At 31.4% G+C, this 19774-nt stretch overlaps 1 long non-coding RNA gene across 10 annotated transcripts; it reads right to left on the minus strand.

Annotated features, from left to right (window-relative positions):
* Positions 1 to 514: 514 nt before the first annotated feature.
* On the minus strand, positions 515 to 8279 carry LOC130961171 (uncharacterized). Of its 10 annotated transcripts, none has more exons than XR_009079387.1 (6): positions 8012 to 8279; positions 7702 to 7915; positions 6817 to 6931; positions 3267 to 3366; positions 2405 to 2544; positions 515 to 1028 (listed from the first exon to the last, which is right to left on the minus strand). It is a non-coding gene; the product is annotated as an uncharacterized LOC130961171 (long non-coding RNA). The 10 variants fall into 10 exon arrangements; XR_009079388.1 differs by having other exon boundaries at positions 517 to 1028; positions 2405 to 2502; XR_009079385.1 differs by having other exon boundaries at positions 518 to 1020; positions 2405 to 2529.
* Positions 8280 to 19774: the final 11495 nt, after the last annotated feature.

Here is a 19774-nt window from a genome sequence, read left to right on the forward strand (position 1 = left end):
CTATTCATTCTAATGAAATCATAACATTGTGATTTATGTAGTATTTTTAATTTGGATGATATTTTAAAGTTTATATTAGACTATAATTATGTTTTAGTGTGTTTATTTATATTTTATTTATTATTTTGTTATAAAATTATTTTTTTGGTAGAATTACGGTTGAACCGATTGAACCAATAAATCAGTAGTTAGAGCAATTCTATGACCGGTTTGGTTTTCAGAAACTTGATAAATATATGCGTGGTTTAATTTATTTTCAATATATATTTGTATTCCAACATGTATTTTATACTGGTGGGTAATTTAATTTTAGTATATAAGTAGCATTGTCGATTATTATATAATAACCTAATGAGCATGCAAATTAAAAATTCAATATAAATAACACAATCATCCCACAAACAACACAATCGTCTCATAAACAATATAACCATCAAATGTTCAATTCTATATAAAAAGTTTTGCTTAACTTAATAACATAACCACAAATAAAATGTTGTGATTTAATATTGTATTAATATATCACTAAAATAGAATTAGTTTTTAACTTTTTATATAAAAAATGTGTTTACTTGTCTAAAGGCTTTTTGTATTAAGTGAGAAGTCCTTCGTTCAACATCCACCTATAACATATTTATATAACATAACAACATGAACAATGGGCTGCACTCCAGGCCTACTAAAATAAAAAAAATATTCTACCACAACTCTAGCCTCTCACCGTCCACCTTTCTCTCCTTTTATCACAGCCGCTTCACTCCCCTTTTTTCTTTTGCACCGTTACCGCTGCATCTTCTTCTCCCATACGTCATGTCTCCCAGTGCTCCCTGCAACTGATGCCCCACCTTCTTCTCCCATGCATCGTGCCACCCTTTTCTCCATGCGATCACGCCTTCTTCCCCCCTCTGTGATGCCGCACCGTCATCGAGCTAAAGGCCTTGTTCCGCCACTGTTCCAACACTGCACCTCAACCCTTGCTTCCATGTCGTTGCGTCGTATCTTCGCCACTTCCATCGCATGCTGCTTTGCTTCATTCATTCAAATGGTATGATCCAAATAAATATCCACATCTTAGTAAAAAAAACCATATGCATATATAGTAAAATGAACATCCTACGGAGCATGTGCATGCATAATCAAGCAAATAAAGTAAAATACCAATGATATACCCAAATAAACATTCAATTTAAAATGAAAAAAAAACCTTCCGCATACATAGTAAAATGAATATATGGCTTAGTTGATAAAAACAAGTAACGAGACAGCAGTTGTGAGGACACCGAGATCACAGTACAACAACGACGGCGGTGCGCGCAAAAAGACAAAAAATGACATCGTTTAAAAAAATGATCAAAAAATAAAAGACGACATAAAATTATGATTAAACCTACCCGCAATAGATGGCTAGGTTAGGTACCTGCAGATATGATGCATGGAGTCACTTCTACCTAGTAACATTGCTCTTCTACCACTAAAGGTGTTAGTTGTTTTGGCTAATAAAACAGTTCTTATCACTATTTTTATCAACGACAACCATTCTTCTTTTTTCTTTCTTCGTTTTTCCTTTTGTCGCAAATAGAAATATATAGTCATTTTTTAATTATTTTTAATGTAATAGCAGTAACTACGATGTTAAAATTTACTTTGGTCACTTTAAAATATTAAAATTGTGCAAATTAATAAGGATTTAATTTCAAAGTTTAATTTTTTTAGGAAAATACTATTTGTACATCAAAATCAGCCACTAAAATTAATCATCAATGTATTTGTGTATAAATACATGTGTGGTTTAATTTATTTTTAATGTGTATTTGTATTTTAATATGTATTTTATACTAATAACTAATTTTAATGGCTGATTTTGATGTACACGTAACATAACCCTTTTTTTTAATACTGAATCATACATCAGAAAATTAATTACTATGATTGACTTTTTCACCGTGCAAATAAATCGATTCACTTAATATAATATATTTAAAGAAAAAAATAATTTTGTATTTTATTATTTTTTATCTACCTCACTAAGAGTTGCACACATATTCCAGTTTTTTGTGAGAAAAATAGAATTTATAGTAATAGTAGTGTGTGAGTGAATGTGAGATTGAAAGTAAAAAAGACTTTCAACGATGGAGACCGATTTCACTCGCTTTTCTGTTGTGGAGATAACTGTTACGAATTCGGTTTCCGGATCCTCCATTCGGAATGGCCTCCTGACCTGGTCTACGGGTCGAGCCTAGCCTCTTTTTCTAGAAGGCTCAAAATCGGCCCTCTCAATCCCATAATTAACAATCAAATTCAAATATCTCCCTTATTTTAACTAAATAAAATAAGATAAGATAAACTACATCCACCTATATAAAGGGGCCTCAAGCTCTCTTAGGTAGTCACTCATTCCACTCACCTTATACTTCTCAGATTCATTCTAACTTGAATATCGGAGTGTCTTTGCAGGTATCACCTCCCATTGTTCCAGTCAAATGATCCGGCAACTGCCTCGACCTACAAGCCCTTGATTCATCTCACAATCTGTACCAGAGATATCTTGTACAATAATATATACTTATTTTTTTATTAATTTTTAATACAATAGCAGTTAGAAAATATTAAAATTTATCTTAATGACTTTAAAATATTAAAATTGTGTAAATTAGTAAGGATTTAACTTCAAGGCTTAATTTTTTATCACACTGAACCATACATCGAGAAATTATGTAAATAAAATCTAGGATAAAGTATATTTTTTATTTTTGAAATTTGATAAAAATTTAAAAAGTAATTTTAAGTTTTATTTTGTTTTAATTTTGTCTCAAAATTTTTTTATTTATATCAAATATATTTTTGATAGTTAATTTTTTAAAAAATGTAAGACTAATTTAATAATAATTTCATAAGAATAATTTTTAAACACAAGTAAATTAAACATAATTTTTATGTATTATTGTTAGATTAGTCTTAAATTTTTTGAAAATTTTATCGTCGATGTTATATTTGATGCAAATTAAAAATTTTTGAGATAAAATTAAAATAAATAAAATTTAGAGATATTTTTAAAATTTTTACCAAATTTTAAAAATAAAAAATATATTTTACCTTAAAATCTATTCACTTAATATAATATATTAAAAAATAATAATTTTAGTGTATTTTATTATTTTACATAGACATAACAAAATAAGACATTTATATGACTGACTTGTCAAACTGATAAACAATCATTGAATATTTATTTTATCAAACTTTTTTTTAAAATATCTTATTGATACCTTGGAACAGGTAGCATTACATGCTTCATTTGGAGCTGCACAGTGCACACGTATTCGAGTCCTCTGAGAGAAAAATAGAACCCGTGAAATAGTAGCTGCCCTGTCAAACGGGTTAATTCGATTTATTTAGGTTCAGTCTATTAAGTTTGTAGATTAAATTGGTTAATTTGTTTAAATTTATTTTATTTGTGAATCAGAATTTTTTAATTTAGATTATTTATGATTAGTTGAATGGATTAAACGAGCCAATTTATTTAACATTTAATTTTATATTTTAAAAAATATTTTAATAAAAAATATCACTTTTATGTCAAAAACTTTTAAAAATAATAATTTTATAGTTGATGGATCGAATGTTTAGGTCAAATAAAAAAAAATATCGATTAAAAATACTGTTTTTTTTAAAATGTAAAAAAATTAAACAGACCACCCGTTTAGTCTGTAAGTTAACCCGTTTAACCCGTTAATTTTTTGGGTTAATCGGACTCAGTCCATTTAATCCGAAATTTAAACGGACTTAATTTTAGAGACAAAATCTATTCATTTAAATGAATAAATAAGTTGGCTCGATAGATTTAGCCCATTTTAACTGTCCTAATAATAGCGTTTGAGTGAATATCAGAATAGATAGATTTTATAGTGTTTTTTAATTGTACTGTCCAAATTGTTTAACTTATTTTTATAAATAAAAAAATATATAAAATAAAAATAAAATATTTAAAATTTATTAAATTTATTTTTTATTTTTTTTAGTAAATTAAATACTATATCTTAATTACCACAGTATTTATCATCAAAATAAGTGTTGTGTAAGTCTAAAAATGTTAAAATAAAATAATTAAATATTATAATAAAGATGAATGTCTATTAATAATTTGGACGGTTTTGTATTTTAAAAAAAAATGTTTAAGTTTTCAGATGAATTAAATTAATGAAATGTAAAAATGTAAATTTGATGCAAACTACAATAGAAGATAAGACCTTTGACAATACATATAACATCAATATAAAATATTTTTTTCTTTTTATATTGATGCAAACTACAACACTTATATGTTAATGAGTAATAGCTCAAATGGCATAGTCTTCCCATACTCAATTAAGAGGTTGCGAGTTCGAGTCTCCTATCTTTGGTAAAAAAAAAAACTACAACACTTATATAATATTGTAAACATATAAAAATAATTTTAGTTATATTGAGATATTAATATTATTAAATATTAATATTAAAGTTATTTATTTATTTATATATATATCTCTTTTACAACACTAAAAGAATTATCTCTTTTTCTTATTAACGTTGTTCTTCTACCAATAGGATAGCCTATTTTAGCTAGTAATTGTTATTTTTATCAGCGACGACAATTCTTTCTTTCTTTTTTTTGTTTTGTTTTTTTTTTTTTTATTAGCGATATAGTAATATATTCTCATTTTATACTTTTTTTTATTACTTTTAATATAATAGTAGCTACTAAAATATTAAACTTTACTTTGGGTAACTTTAAAGTATTAAAATTATGTAAATTAATAAGAAATAAATTTTAAGATTTTTTTATACATTTATTTATTTTTAACATTGAATATGGTGCTAGAGGTTTGGTGCTAGCATGATGGGCTGAAGTGCAAATTAATGTTATAGAATCAGCAATCTTTATCCATTTCAAAGTTCTGGATACTAGCAAAAACAAATTTTGGAATGTGATTGCAGTGCACCTGCATAGTGAAGAAAATCAATGGAGTGGGCAGTTTGATAAGTTACTCCAAATTCTCAACTCGAGAGAGGAATTATTCTTAGTTCTGGGAGACTTTAATGCTATCCTAGCTCATCATGAGAAGGAGGGAGGGAGGCCTAAAGCAACTAGTTCTGTTGAAAAGTTTCAGAACTTTCTTGATGGTGGCAATTTAAGTGACTTGGGGTATGAAGGAATTAAATACACGTGGAACAACAGACAGTTTGGAGACTCTTTTATCAGAGAGATGTTAGATCGTTGTCTGGTTTCTAACCATTGGCGGTAGGATTACCCAACAGCAAAAATTTTGCATTTGGAGGATCAGGGGTCAGATCATAGACCTATTCTTTTGGAATCAGAACTGCAGGATCGGAGGCCAAAACGACATTTCTGCTTTCAAGAAAGGTGGTGTGGAGAAGAAGAGATGACTACTATGGTAACAGATGCATGGAAGACAGAATACTCAGGTTCTCCTATGTTTAGGCTATTCAATAAACTCAAACAATGTCGGCATAACATTGTTGAGTGACTGAAACTGAAGCCAGACAACTCGGCTAAGATAATAGAAGAGACCAAGCAGAAGTTAGAAATCGAGAAACTGAAGGGGGCTGGAGCTAACAAGCAGCAGATTCTCATCCTTGAGGCAACTCTAGAAAATGCTTATGAGAAAGAAGAGAGGTATTGAAAGGAGAAATCTAGAGTCAACTGGTTACAATGGGGAGATCAAAACACAAAATTTTTTTATTCTAAATTTTGTTCAAGGAATAAACACAACAAGATTGAAAAGCTCCAAGATGAAAGCGGTCAGTACCAATCAGAGACGGAAGAAATTGGTAGAATAGCCCAAGAATTTTTTGAAAATTTATTCACAACTTCAAATCCAATTGACCCGGAGGAGACTCTGGAAGGTATAGAGATTAAAGTGGATAGAAGGGAGAACAGAATTCTCACAAGGCCGATCTGTAATAAGGAAGTCAAGAGTGCAGTCTTCTCTATTAACCCATTCTCAGCACCAGGAGAGGATGGATTCACGGCAAAGTTTTATCAATTTTACTGGAGTATTATTAAAGAAGATGTAACTATGGTTGTCAGAAGTTTTTTCTCAGGGGGGAAAGATGCTGCGTTCCCTCAACCGCACCCAAATATGTTTGATTCCAAAGGTTCCAGGAGCAGATACTATGGGACAGATCAGACCAATCAGTTTGAGCACGGTATTCTACAAGATAATAGTCAAAATTCTGGTACATAGGATGCAAGAAGTGATGGATAAAGTAATTAGTGAGAACCAAAGTGCATTTATCAAAGGGCGGTTAATTAGTGATAACATATTAATAGCCCACGAATATATGCATTACCTGAAGAATAAGAAGTATGGCGAGTACGACTTAGCTCTTAAACTTGACATGAGCAAAGCCTATAATCGGGTTGAATGGAGTTTTGTGTGGGAGGTTATGAAGAGGCTTGGTTTTTGCAAAAAATGGATAAACTGGATGAAGGAATGTGTTACGACGGTTTCTTACTCTGTTATTGTGGAAGGACACTCTCACGGCTTGTTTAAGCCAACAAGGGGACTCCGACAAGGAGATTCTCTTTCCCCATATCTATTCCTAGTCTGTGCAGAGGGTTTATCTTATCTGCTCCACATAGGAGAACAGAGACAGCAATTTTCTGGACTTAAATTAAACCGGAGGTGCCCTACAATCAGTCATCTCTTTTTCGCAGACGACTCCATCCTCTTTAGTAAAGCAAATGTTCAAACATGCCAAAGATTAATGCAAATACTACAAGACTACTCCAGAGTTAGCGGCCAGATTGTTAACCTGAATAAATCATCAATCTTTTTCAGTCAAAATACTCCTCAGCAGATTCGGGCAGAGCTAGCACAACTCCTTCAGGTTCCACACGTTGGAGCCCAAGATAAATATCTGGGCCTACCTGCAATTATGTCACGATCAAAACGGGAAACATTTAAATACATAGAAGATAAGACTGTGAAGAAACTGAGCTTGTGGAAAAGATCGCTATTATCAGTGAGTGGGAGGGAAGTGCTGATTAAGGCAGTGGGGACTACAATTCCTATTTACACATTAAGCTGCTTTAAGATGCCAGAATCTCTCCTAGAGGATATTCAAAGAAAGATGATGCTGTTTTGGTAGGGCCAAAGAGGTGATGAAAGAAAGATGCAATGGCTGAGTTGGGACACTGTATGTCGAGACAAAAGTCATGGGGGACTAGGATTCAAAGATCTCAAAGCTTTCAATCTAGCTATGCTAGGCAAACAAAGCTGGTGGTTACTCTCTAAGACAAACTCTCTAGTTTACAAGGTATTTAAAAGTAGATATTTTCCTTTCTCCAATTTCTTAAAAGCCCTACCAGATAACAACCCTTCTTGGGTCTGGAGAAGTATGCTAGAAGGCAGGAAAGTTATTGAAAAGGGTGTTAAATGGCAAGTGGGGAGTGGCAGTATAATTCCTATCTTTGAAGAGCCTTGAGGTGATAACAAAGAAAAAATTCAGAGATCCCAATTAATTAATCCCAACCACAACCTACACTGGGTGAACCAATTGCTGCTTTCAGACGGAAATTGGAATACACAGCTCATCAACGATAGTTTTCCCCCCACTATAGCTCAGCAGATAATCCAGACCCAAAGAACAGAGCAACAAGATAAACTGATTTGGACAAAAAACAGAAGTGATACTTACAAAGTGAACTCAGGATACCGAATTGCATTCCAATTTTTTCATTCGCCAATAGAGTTCCTCCCGGAAGTCTTCAAGCAAAAAGATGTGTGGCAATCGATCTGGTCCTTACATTCTCCAGCAAAGGTGAAGGTATTTCTGTGGAAAGCTATTCATGGAGGACTCCCAGTTAAACTCAAGCTGCAGTCCAGGTTTTCGAATGTGAATCCCCAGTGTCCTAGATGCATAAATGAACCAGAATCGATTATTCATTGTTTAATTCATTGCCCTCAGGCTGAGCAAGTATGGAGAAAAACTGATAATTTTGGCTTACCTGAAAATACTACAGTGTTATGGAAATGGTGGAGGGAGATAGTAATGCAAAGCGGTGGTGGAACCCAAGGAAAACAAAGACGGAGCCTTGCTGCAATCACCTTATGGAAGATCTGGTTGGCGCGTAACTTGCAAGTCTTCGAACAGAGAACGATCCCATGTGTTGAAGTTGTCAAAGGGGCGAGGAAGCTCATAGAGGATTTCTTCTCCAGCAGGAACCTTCGTTGTTGAGTCCCTCTTCCCTATTGTCATTGTCTAATTGTTTATTTCTTTCTCAAAGTTATCTTTATCTCATGTTAATCAATGTAATTGGTGGAACTATCTTCTTCTAGTGTTGTCCTATTTTAGACTGTCTATTTTCACAAATCAATAAAATCTTTCCTTTGATAAAAAAAAAAAAACATTGAATATGGTGGATGGCTTTAAACGAAGGAGGTATACAATAGATAGGTGGTAATAATATTAAAATTCAGTTTAAAAATTGGATGTAACAAAATATTAAGAGATTATATAAAAATAAATAGCATAGATTATTCTTTATTATTATTTGAATTATTTGGCATAATAAAAATATAAAAGAATTAAAATAGAGTGCCTGATATTAATAATAATTAGCAGTATGTTAATAAATTTGTAAACTAATGGAGTATAATAAAAACGAAGAAATACAATAAAATTCAGGTTAACAAGGATGAAGAAAGTTAATAGGATGTGTTTTACTGAATATGTAAAATATATGTTTTTAGTTATAAATTATTTGTGGTTACCTTAAAAGTTTTCATAGTATAATAAAGTGTTTTATAAAAAATAATTTTATTAAAAATGCTGATGGTAAAACTATTATTATAAGTATAAAATTAATACTTTAATTTTTACGAAAAAAATTACAGACAAAAAAAAGAACATTGTAATTTTTATTAACAAGAAGTAAGAAATTTCGTTTCTTTCGAGGGCCATGTATAGGATGGAATCCAAGTTGTGTTTGTTTAATCAAACTATATTGCCCACTGCGTGATCAAATTAACATCGAAAGAAGAGAATGATTAGATAAAGATGTAGCATAGTTGGTCCTCTTAATTGCCACATATATATTTAGTTTGGTGTCCATACTCCAAAGATTGAAATATATTATTAACAAAACAATCACTAAATATGATTTAAAAATATAATAAAAATGAACTTATAAATATAATTTTTTTGTAAATGACAAAAAAAAGTGGTCTAATTTAGTAAAGTAGCTGAATCAAAAAAAAAATACATCTTGAGCGTAATAGAATTTAAGAAATAAAATTTATAAAATAAAATATTTGGTGCAAAATATTAGGGTCGTCTAAGTATAAGAACATTAGTAATTCTAAGACAAAAAAAAATAGAAGAGTGTGGTTATAAACAAATAATAATTATTAAATAAAATAGATCACATAGATATAAGTGCATGATAATAAAGATGGGATGAATGAGGTGAGTATGTGAAATTAGAATGATATAAGTGGTTAGCATGATAAAATTATTGGATTTTTTCTCTTTTTTATAAGATCCAAGCTCAATATTTTAGAGATGTATTCTTGCATCCTAGTGTCACAACCATAATTCAGTTTTTTGAGATTTTTTGAGAGAAAGAGAGTAGCCACCAAGTGAGAGAGAAGAGGAGAAAACAGAATTTTTGTTTTTGCCCAAAACAGTAAATTTCAAATGGTAGTTTTTCAATTGTTCACCGTTGAATCGGTTTGAAATTTAAACTGTGTATTCCTATCATCTTGTTCTTCATTCTAATCGGTGGAGATGTTGATTGGAGATTTGCAGTGAGAGAAATTGATTTCGTAAGAGAGAAATTAGGTTTTCCATTTTTACACAGAACAGCAATTTTTGAACGGCAATTTTTCATTATTTCACTGTTGGATTGACGTGAAATTTGGATTGTAGATTTTTCACATTTTGTTCTTCATTTTGAACGGTGGAAATTTTAATTGGAGGTCTGCAGAGAGAGAAATTGGCTTCGACAGCAGCTCTATCTTTTGGGTATATTTTATCTTCTTGTTTCTTATTTGTGAGATTTGGTATTTTGATGTTTTGGCTGGTTATATGCACGTTTTTGTACTTTGTTTGAAACTCTCTTGTACCTCATTTGATTACAGTGGAGCTATTTCATTGGTCTGGATGACCCGTGATTTTTACCTCTCACATTGAGGAGGTTTTTCACGTTAAAATCTCGGTGTGTTTTTGTTATTTCTTTACTTGCTATATTTACTTGTTATAGTTGTTGCCATATTGTGTTGTGAGTGTTTTATATTATTCTTATGTTAAATATTTGTATTGTTTCCGCTGCTAGGCTCTTTCAAAAATTATTTGAGAGAAAATTAAAATAAGATAAACACAATATTTAAATTGCTAAAGAGATTTACTCGTATTTTGTCATGTAATTTTATTTATCGTTTGTTTGTTTGAAGATCTATTTATGTTTTGGTTGTTTGTTTTTTAAATAATTTTAATGTAATATGTATTTTATTTAATTTGTGTTTATTCTTGATAATATTGTTAAATGTGAATTATCTCTCCTTAATTTTGGGTCGAATTTATCTAAAAAAAAAATCATACATAGACAAATTAGTTACTATAATTGACTTTCTCATTATGTAAATAAAATCTATTTATGTAATATATTTAAAAAAATAATTTTAGTTTATTTTATTATTTTTACTTATTTTTGGTAAAAATAATAAAATAAGATATTTATTGGAGCGACTTATTAAATTGATAAACAATGATTCAATATCTATTTTATTATGTTTTTTATGTTAAGATAAGCAATCGATACCTTGAAATCCTCATTAGGAATTGCATATATATTCGAATTTTTCGTGAGAAAAATAGAATCTGTAGTAATAATAGTGTGTGAGTGAATGTATATTGTGTAGTGTTAAAAAAAAATTAAAAGAATATTTTTTTTAAGTAACGATGTTCTTCTACCACTAATATAACTGATTTTGGCTAATGAAATAATTTTTTAATATACAAATATATAAGACTTGAGTTTTGGTGTATTGAACATATTTTCTTTGATAATCATTTGGTGCTTATTAATCTAATAGTATATAAACAAGAATAAGTATAAGCTTTGCTGCAATGTTATTTAATTTCAGAATGTTTAAAGTTGTATCGAACTATTGATCGAAAGAAAATAAAATAAAAACAATTCCTTCAAATACTTTGAAGTCACACAACGACGTCCACCAAATAAAAGTCAATTTTCATGATCTGGTCCATCCAACTAGGATACAGGAAAAAATTAAAATAAAATCCGCTGCACCACAAAAAATAGATTTGAATTCACAGAGTCATAGTTTCATTCTTTAATTCCTTCTAGTAAAAATAGTTACTTAATATCATGGGTATATTAAAGATTGACTAATAAGTTGTTAACAACCCAAAAAAGGTTGACCATCCCCCTGTGTAAAAGGTTGACTCCAAGACAAACAATTAACTTACTAATGCTATTAAGGTCTATATTTTCCTTCCAACTTAAGTTTTAATCATATAAAAATGTTAAGCATAAACTCTCATTATATAATTAAGTTTTATTCATATAAAAATTGGAATTATAATCTTTAAAAGAATTTGACAAATTAAAAAAAAAACCTAAGTAATTGTTTTCATATCCACTTTTTATTAAAAAATAAATATAAAAACAATCTAGCACATTTAATAAGGTTTTGATGAAAAACAATTATACTATTATAATGATTAGTTTAACAAACTCATATATACAGTCAATTAAAAATACTAAAAGATTCCACACCATATTTAATTATATAAAAATAAATAAACTAAATAATAGAGAGTTGTGGGTTTTTTTTTTCGGTGTGGTGGGTTAGAAATGATAACTTCATTAAAGAATAAGCCCAACTTATTTATCCACTTATCATTTTTTCAAAGGGACCCAAATAGCGTTACAATATTGGGCCTCACAACTTTGAGCCGTAGGCATTTCTATACACATTTGAAAGTTCCAAAAACTAATGTCCAAAAACTAATGGGCATCTTAGACCCAAAATACCAATATAAATTACACTCTAATACCAAAAAAAAAAATTACACTTAGGTTGATCATAAAAAGAAAATACCCTAAGGATGTGTTTGGTTAGGATATCTTTGTATTTCTTCTGGGCTTTATGCACCTTCTAATACAAAAAAATAAAAAATATTTATATATCCTTTCCCAACAGTAAGGCAAATGGAGAGGGGCTATCTGCTTTTTGTAATGAACTAAAAGGTCTTAGGAGACCTTCACTTTAAAAGCTAGTTATTATTATTGCAGAGCTCAAATTTTTAAAAGGTTCTTTTTCTTGAACTCTTGAAATGGCGGTTGAGAGATATTTATAAATGACTCCAATGTTAAAGTCAACATGTATTTTAGCAAAAAGGATCCAAATTACATGAGTTAGTATGATATTTATAGTAGAGGGCTTTGCTGCAAGTCGTATAGCGGTTACTCTCTTTTACTATCTGGGCGATTTAACATCGTACACTATAACAAAATTATTTTTAGTGATAATTTTTTTGTGATAATAATATAATGATCATTATATTTTTTATTTAATTTATATTTTTATAATAATTAAAGAAGTTTTTATTTATAATGGTATAATTTTTATTAAAACTTTTTAACAATAAAATATAAGAGTTAATATTTAATTGTCAATAAATATATTAATAGTTAATTTTATTGTCACTAATGAGCTAATCACTACGGACTAATGATCTAATCACTAGACAAATTCAACTTGATTAAAAGTGATTTTTTCTAGTACCCATACAAATACTCTTCCAACTTTTCCTGCATGCGCAAGATTCGGAATGTCGGTTTTTGGGCATGCTCTTCAAGTCAAGTTGAAGATCGAGTTGTTTTTTTTTTGGTCTTGAGTTGAAGATCGACTTTAAAGGATTCAATATGGATCAAATGTGTGTAGGCGACCCGCTTCGCCCTTTGAACCAGGCCAACTTGGATTGTTGTTGAGCCGTTTTATATTGGAGTCTTTTTGAGACATTTTATGTATTTGGAATTTCTTAATTATTGGGCTCATGCACTAACAATAAAGTATATACTCATTTTCGTCTTCAAAAAATTTTAGATTAGACACTTTAGTCTTCAACTAAAATTAATTATTCGATTAGTTCTTTACAATTAATTCTATCAGTCACTTAGGTCCTTTACACCGTTAACTCTAACGGAGCATAAAATAGTCAATGACAACTCTAACAGAGGACAAAATGGTCCCTAACAACTCTAACAATGGATAAAATGATTCCTGACCCCTTTATTCGAAAACGACACTGTTCTTCCCTAATTTTTATCATATCTCACATAACCCTAACATTCATACTCTCCTTCACCTTCACAGCTTTCTTTTCCATCTTTTTCTTCCTCCTTTTTAACTCCAAGATTAAGCCATGATGTAAATGTCACACGTGTCACACCTATCTCAATATGTCATAGACCACACACTTCCTAAATCTTTGTGATTGGTACGTCCACCTCCTTTGCACTTCACCCACCAAAAGCATCCACTTCCACGTTTCGATAACATCACCTCTAACCCCGACACGCCCACGACATCCTCAAGACCAAGTTCTACAACTACTCCAAGGGCACGCCTTTCTCCACTCTCCGACAAGCAATATAGATTGTTGGACATTAGGTCATCATGAGAAGATTCTCCTTCGACATCAGATGTAAATTCTCATTTGAAATAGACATCGAGTGCTTCATTCCTTCTTTTTCAGAGTCCAAATTGGCATACAGCTTCGACCTCGCATCCAAGCTATCAGTACAATGAGTAATATCGCTATTACTGCTCATATGAAAATTGAAGTGATTACTAAACATTGGTTAGGAGAAGAAGTTGAAAGAAGCGATCGGAGTGGTGGACAATGTGGTCATGGAGATGATAGGGCAGAGGAGGAGGGATATGGTAACGACGACGACAGGTCTTAACAAATCAGACTTGCTGTCTAGATTTATGGGATCCATCGAAAACGATAACTATTTGAAAGACATAGGCCTTAGTTTCCTGAATATGAATTGGTTGATAACAAGTTGAGGATTTTTTTTCTTGTGAACATTAAATTTATAGAGTGTGCATTATGTAGTTTGAAGTTACAGTGTTAGACTACTAGTGTTATACGAGATATGATGAAAATTGGGAGAGAACAGTGTCGTTTTATAACAGAGGAGATCAAGGACCATTTTGTCCCCTGTTAGAGTTGTCAGAAACTATTTTATTCTCCGTTAGAGTTAACATTGTAAAGAACCTAAGTGACTGACGGAATTAATTGTTAGGGACCAATTGAGTAATTAATTTTAGTTGAGGATTAAAGTGTTCAGTCTAAAATTTTGTTAGGACCAAAATGGGTATATACTCACGAACAATATATATCATAAGCGGATAAAGAGAGTAAAGATAACTTGAGTTGATTTAGTGATCAATTTATTTGTTTGTTTAAGTAAGTGTTAAAAATTTGAATCTCGTCTTATACATGCAATAATTTATTAACAAGTAATAAATTTTTAAATGGAGATCAGATCTATGACAAATGAGTCTTTGTTTTGTTGAGTTAAAATATGGTAAACCAAAAAAAAGCAAATATGACTACAAAATAGTTCCAAAACAAGGTTTTAAGTCAAAACATACGTAATTAGCATAGTTATCATGCATCTTAATAAATAACAATAAAGAATTTAATTAATAACATACATATGTATATTTAGAAGGAGAAAATATTATCAAAATTAAAGATGCCCACTATAAAAAGAGTGAGAAACAGTTTAACATGAAATGAAATGGGTGACAGAATCCTAACCAAAGTGGATGGAAGGTGATGAGCTTAAAAAGAGGAAAAGATTTAGAATGTATGGATTTTCTTTTGGGTCATCATAAAGAGCTTTAATACCCTTTTTGGTTTGTCAAAGTCCTTTTCTCCCTTTGTTGTCTTCCCAGAAATAAAGTCTCTTTTTCTAAGTTATGTGCCTACTACACCCACTTTCATGTTTTATATTTGTTTATTGTCCTCATATTATGACAAAGAATCTCTCACCACTTCAAACTCTAATTCACTCGTTATAGGTTTGTCATGCATTTAATTAAGACAAAATATACTAAATACTCCTAATATATAATAGATTAATAGTGTTTATCCAAAGTTTTAGTTTTATTCTTCAAAATTTAACGGTGGAAAGAGAATAGAAAATGTTAGAATATTATTAGGATCAATTAGTATTATTTAGTATATCTAAATATTTATTATAGGAGATTACGTCCTTATTATTACGATTCTCTCAGTACCTATAAATATCCTTTCATATTGTATCATTATAGACAACTTGAATAGACAACTTGAACACACTCAATAATATACCATTCTTTCTCCAGTTTAGTCACTTGTTTCTAACATGGTATCAGAGCCATGGTATCCTCTTTGAAGAGGATAGGTTGTTTCTCTTGCGGTGAAATCACCGTACCTTTTGTATTTTTTTTCTATGCCATTCTTCTTTCCCTTTTATCACTCCTTTGATACTTTTTCACCTTACCGACTAGCCTATTTTTTCTGTCTTGTGTTTTTTTCCGAGTCGTATGATCAAACACAATTGTCATCCGCTGCTTACCTATTCTCATGAAAAAATCATATAGTTTTCGCTCTTTTTCGACAGTTCCGTATGCCTTCTCTCGTGACAATTCCGTCTGCATTCTCTCGTGGCAGTTCCGTCTGCCTTCTCTCGTGGCAGTTCCGTCTGTCTTCTCTTGTGGCAGTTCCGTCTGCATTTTCTCGTGGCAGTTACATCTGCATTCTCTCGTGGCAGTCCCGTCAGCGTTTTCTTGTGACAGTTACGTCTGCCTTCTCTCGTGGCAGTTTCGTCTGTATTTTCTTGTGGCAGTTCCGTCTGCGTTTCTTTCTGGCAGTTCCGTCTGCGCTTCCTTCAGACAAGCGGCAGTTCCGTCTGCGCTTCCTTCAAACTAGCGGCAGTTCCGTCTGCGTTTCCTTCCGGCAATTTCGTCTGCACCCATTTTATCAATTTATGCAGTTTTTTTTCTCTTTATTTCGTTGTTTTAAATAAGTTTCAAACTCAAGTTGTTAGAATATTATTAGGATCAATTAGGATCAATTAGTATTATTTAGTACATCTAAATATTTATTATAGGAGATTACGTCCTTATTATTACGATTCTCTCAGTACCTATAAATATCCTTTCATATTGTATCATTCTAGACAACTTGAGTAGACAACTTGAACACACTCAATAATATACCATCTTTTCTCCAATTTAGTCTCTTGTTTCTAACAAAAAAGAAGATAATAATTAAGACGATGAGTCGATCATAAATTGAAAGAAGAGAGTTAAATTTTGAGAACGAGTAAAAAATCAAAATGGCTAAGTGTAAAAAAAAACCTTTAATTTATTGAAAGATTTTATCAACAGGTATTAACGACAGATTTTATCTTTCGGTAAAATTTTGACAAATTAAAATTAAAATTAGTTATAGATATTTGGAGTAAAACTGGATATTTTAAACTTCAAATGTAAAACTGAAATTTTGGATAAACATTAGGAGCATTTTGTATTCTTTAATTAATTAGTTGACCAGAATTTGATATATTTTGTATTTTTTTCTTGTCACTAATCATCATTCATTTCAACAGGAAAAAAAAAAAAAACCATACACAAGGTGAAGAAAGTCACCAAAAAAAAAAGTACACATGTTGAAGAAGCAACTAATAATGCCTTCAACACTATACGATGCTAAGTTTTTATTCTTGAACAAAAGTCAAGATCTTAGTGAAAGAAAAGTAGATCAGTCTTAAGACTTCACTACTTGACAAATTGAAACTATTAAATTAATCTAGCTAGTTCTTAATTAATTAATTAATTAGCTATAATAACAAATCAATAATAAATATATATTATGACGATAGTCATACTCCACATAACAAGTGAGGCCTATAAGTATGTTTCTAAATTTTAATAATGTTGTTTGTTTCCTCAGCAATATTATTCAATTTCGTATCCCTGCAAATAAGGGCAACTTTTGCATTTTTAATTCAAATAATATATAAAGGACAAGCTAAGTAACTGGACCACAAAACCATGTTCTCTACACGGTGATTTCACGCTAAGAGAGGTACACTTAATTAGAACTAATTAGAATTAATGGAGAATCTTTCTCTACTTTAATTTGGCTCAAAGAAGTCTTAGCTGTGCCAATTGACTAATTAACAATATATGAATTGGAACGAGGGATGGCATATATTCCATTCTTATTAAATTTCTTTTTCTAATCAGAATATAAGTACAAAGTCATGAATATTTTGTAACAGGTAGTATATATTTGTTTTAGACTTAGCATAAAATTGATGATGTATTAGTAAACGACATAGTTCTAGCATAATTAAGAATGACACCATAAAATAACCGAAAATTATCACATTTTGATCTAAAATTTAATTTTAATACAGAGTAAACTACTATTTTTACTTACGAAAGTTGAAAACGATGACATATCTACCTATATAAAAAGAAAATTATCATTTGTACCCATGAAACATGAACTTTTATTTGTTAATTAACTATCCAAATCCAAAAAAAAATATTTTAAATTTTCAAATTACCCTCTAATATAATCCATCTCTAACTTATCCTCTTACTCCACACCGCTACTTTTCCGATCCCAAACCCTACTACTACCCAAACTCTTTCTCACCACCACCCTAAACCCCAACTACCACCATCACTCAATGCCTCCCGTGCCTCCAACGAACGTTCCAGAAATAACGATGCTAACCCGCCGCCTCTAGTCTCCCTCGCGCTGTATCTCCCAACGTTTTTTGTCGGAAATCCGATCACCCTGCTGCGTGAAACTCCTCTAGTGACACCCACGACTGGCTCTTTTATAGTCCGAGTTCGAAGACATATCCAGGCCGTCCAAGAAGAGATTGAACAAGCTTCACCGAATTGAATTTAGAGAATGAAAATGGGTGAAACTAATACTAAGGCATATATTCGTCCTTTATGTAGCCTATGTGGGTTGCCTTGGTCATTCTCCTCGACGGTGCCTAAGGGGAAGCAGTTTAGCAATAATCCTTCCATGTCTATGGTGTTTGTTGATGTTGCTTAGGACTAAGACATTATTGGAATCAGAATAAAATTCTGCAGAAATTTTCAGTTGGTGGTTGCAGAGTGAAAAATTTGGGAATCTGAGTGCAATAGCAAAGTAGTGCGATAGGGTAAGAAACTAAACAATAATGGTGAAAGCTAGGGTTTTGAATTTGGAAATGAAAAATAAGGAATCTTACACCACCAACAACGCTATGTTGTTCTTCACCCACTCAAACTTTCTCTATCTCTCTCTACTGATTCAATTTTACATTTTCATTGATCTATTTACTTTAATTTGCATTCCTGATTGAATTTCTAATTTCTATGATGTAGCATAAATTCATACTATAACAATAAGAATGTTTTTAATGTGTGGCATAGTATTGTGAAGGCTTACTCTCAGACTATGGAAGGATTTATGTAGTATTAGAAAGATCTTCAACAATCTTTGTGGCATGACTACCGGAGATCAATTGGCAAGATTGGAGGTACACTCTTCCTTATATTTACATTTCAGAGTTGCTCTTTTCTAATGTGGATGCTTGTGATGGTAATTCGTGGTAACTAGATCACTTGATATCACCTATACCAAAGGATGTTAAACATATGTTCTTGAGTTTACTCCCACCCAAATATTGTAATGATGCTCCTAATTAATATTAGAATCCAAATAATCATAGGGAGTATTGCACCAAAATTGGATACCTCTGGTTTGCTCAAAGAAAATTTTCAGTGGAATGATGGGACTGATTGGTCTTGATTGTGAAAATTAAAGAATCCGGAGAAATTTAAAATGCTTATTTGGCTGGCAGTTACTGAGGCCCTTCCCAACTGTTGTTTTTCACTTTAGAAGAGGTCTTGCTGATTCTGATGTTTGTCCTCGATGTAACATGACTCAATAATCGGTGCTTCGTATCCTTAGGGAGTGTGAGGTAGCCAAAGCAATTTAGTAGCTATTTGATTTAAAGTGTTTGGTTCTTTGGAGAGAGGAAATTTTTTATGAGTGGTTCAGGAATAATATAAAGGGTAGAGAGTTTTCTTTGCATCAACAATTTGGTGGATTTAGAAACATAAATGTCAACATATTTTTGGTGCAATTGCTGAGTGGTTTGATAGGAGGGTGACAAACCTAGCAAGATCTATGACGAATGAGATCCAAGGGCAAAGGTTCTTCTTCTACTCGATTAACTCTTCAGAGCAAAGCTTGATTTCGTGACCTCTTCCACAGATTGTATAAAAATTAATTGTGATGCTAATATATATTACGATGAAGGGTATGCATATTTTGGGTGTCTATTAAGGAATTATGCTGGTGCTTGGATTCTAGGTTGATCTGCGACACTTCCTGCCTTGTCTATAAAGAGGTGTGAGCTCTTCGCGGTCTGGCATGGCCCTGTCCTCGCGTGGGACTGTGGCTTCCAACAAGTTATATGTCAAATAGATAGTTTAGATGTCTTCCTTCTTCTAGATAGTATTTAGAATTCTCATAATACTTGTGACATAGATCTTATAAACAAAATTCAGGATCTACTGATTCAATATTCGAATGTTAGTTTGATCTTATCAAGTGTGATGCTAACAACGTTGTTGATTGGCTCGCCAAAGTTGGTGCAAGG

The sequence above is a fragment of the Arachis stenosperma genome, chromosome 2, assembly GCF_014773155.1.
Source record: "Arachis stenosperma cultivar V10309 chromosome 2, arast.V10309.gnm1.PFL2, whole genome shotgun sequence".
NCBI classification, from domain to species: domain Eukaryota; kingdom Viridiplantae; phylum Streptophyta; class Magnoliopsida; order Fabales; family Fabaceae; genus Arachis; species Arachis stenosperma.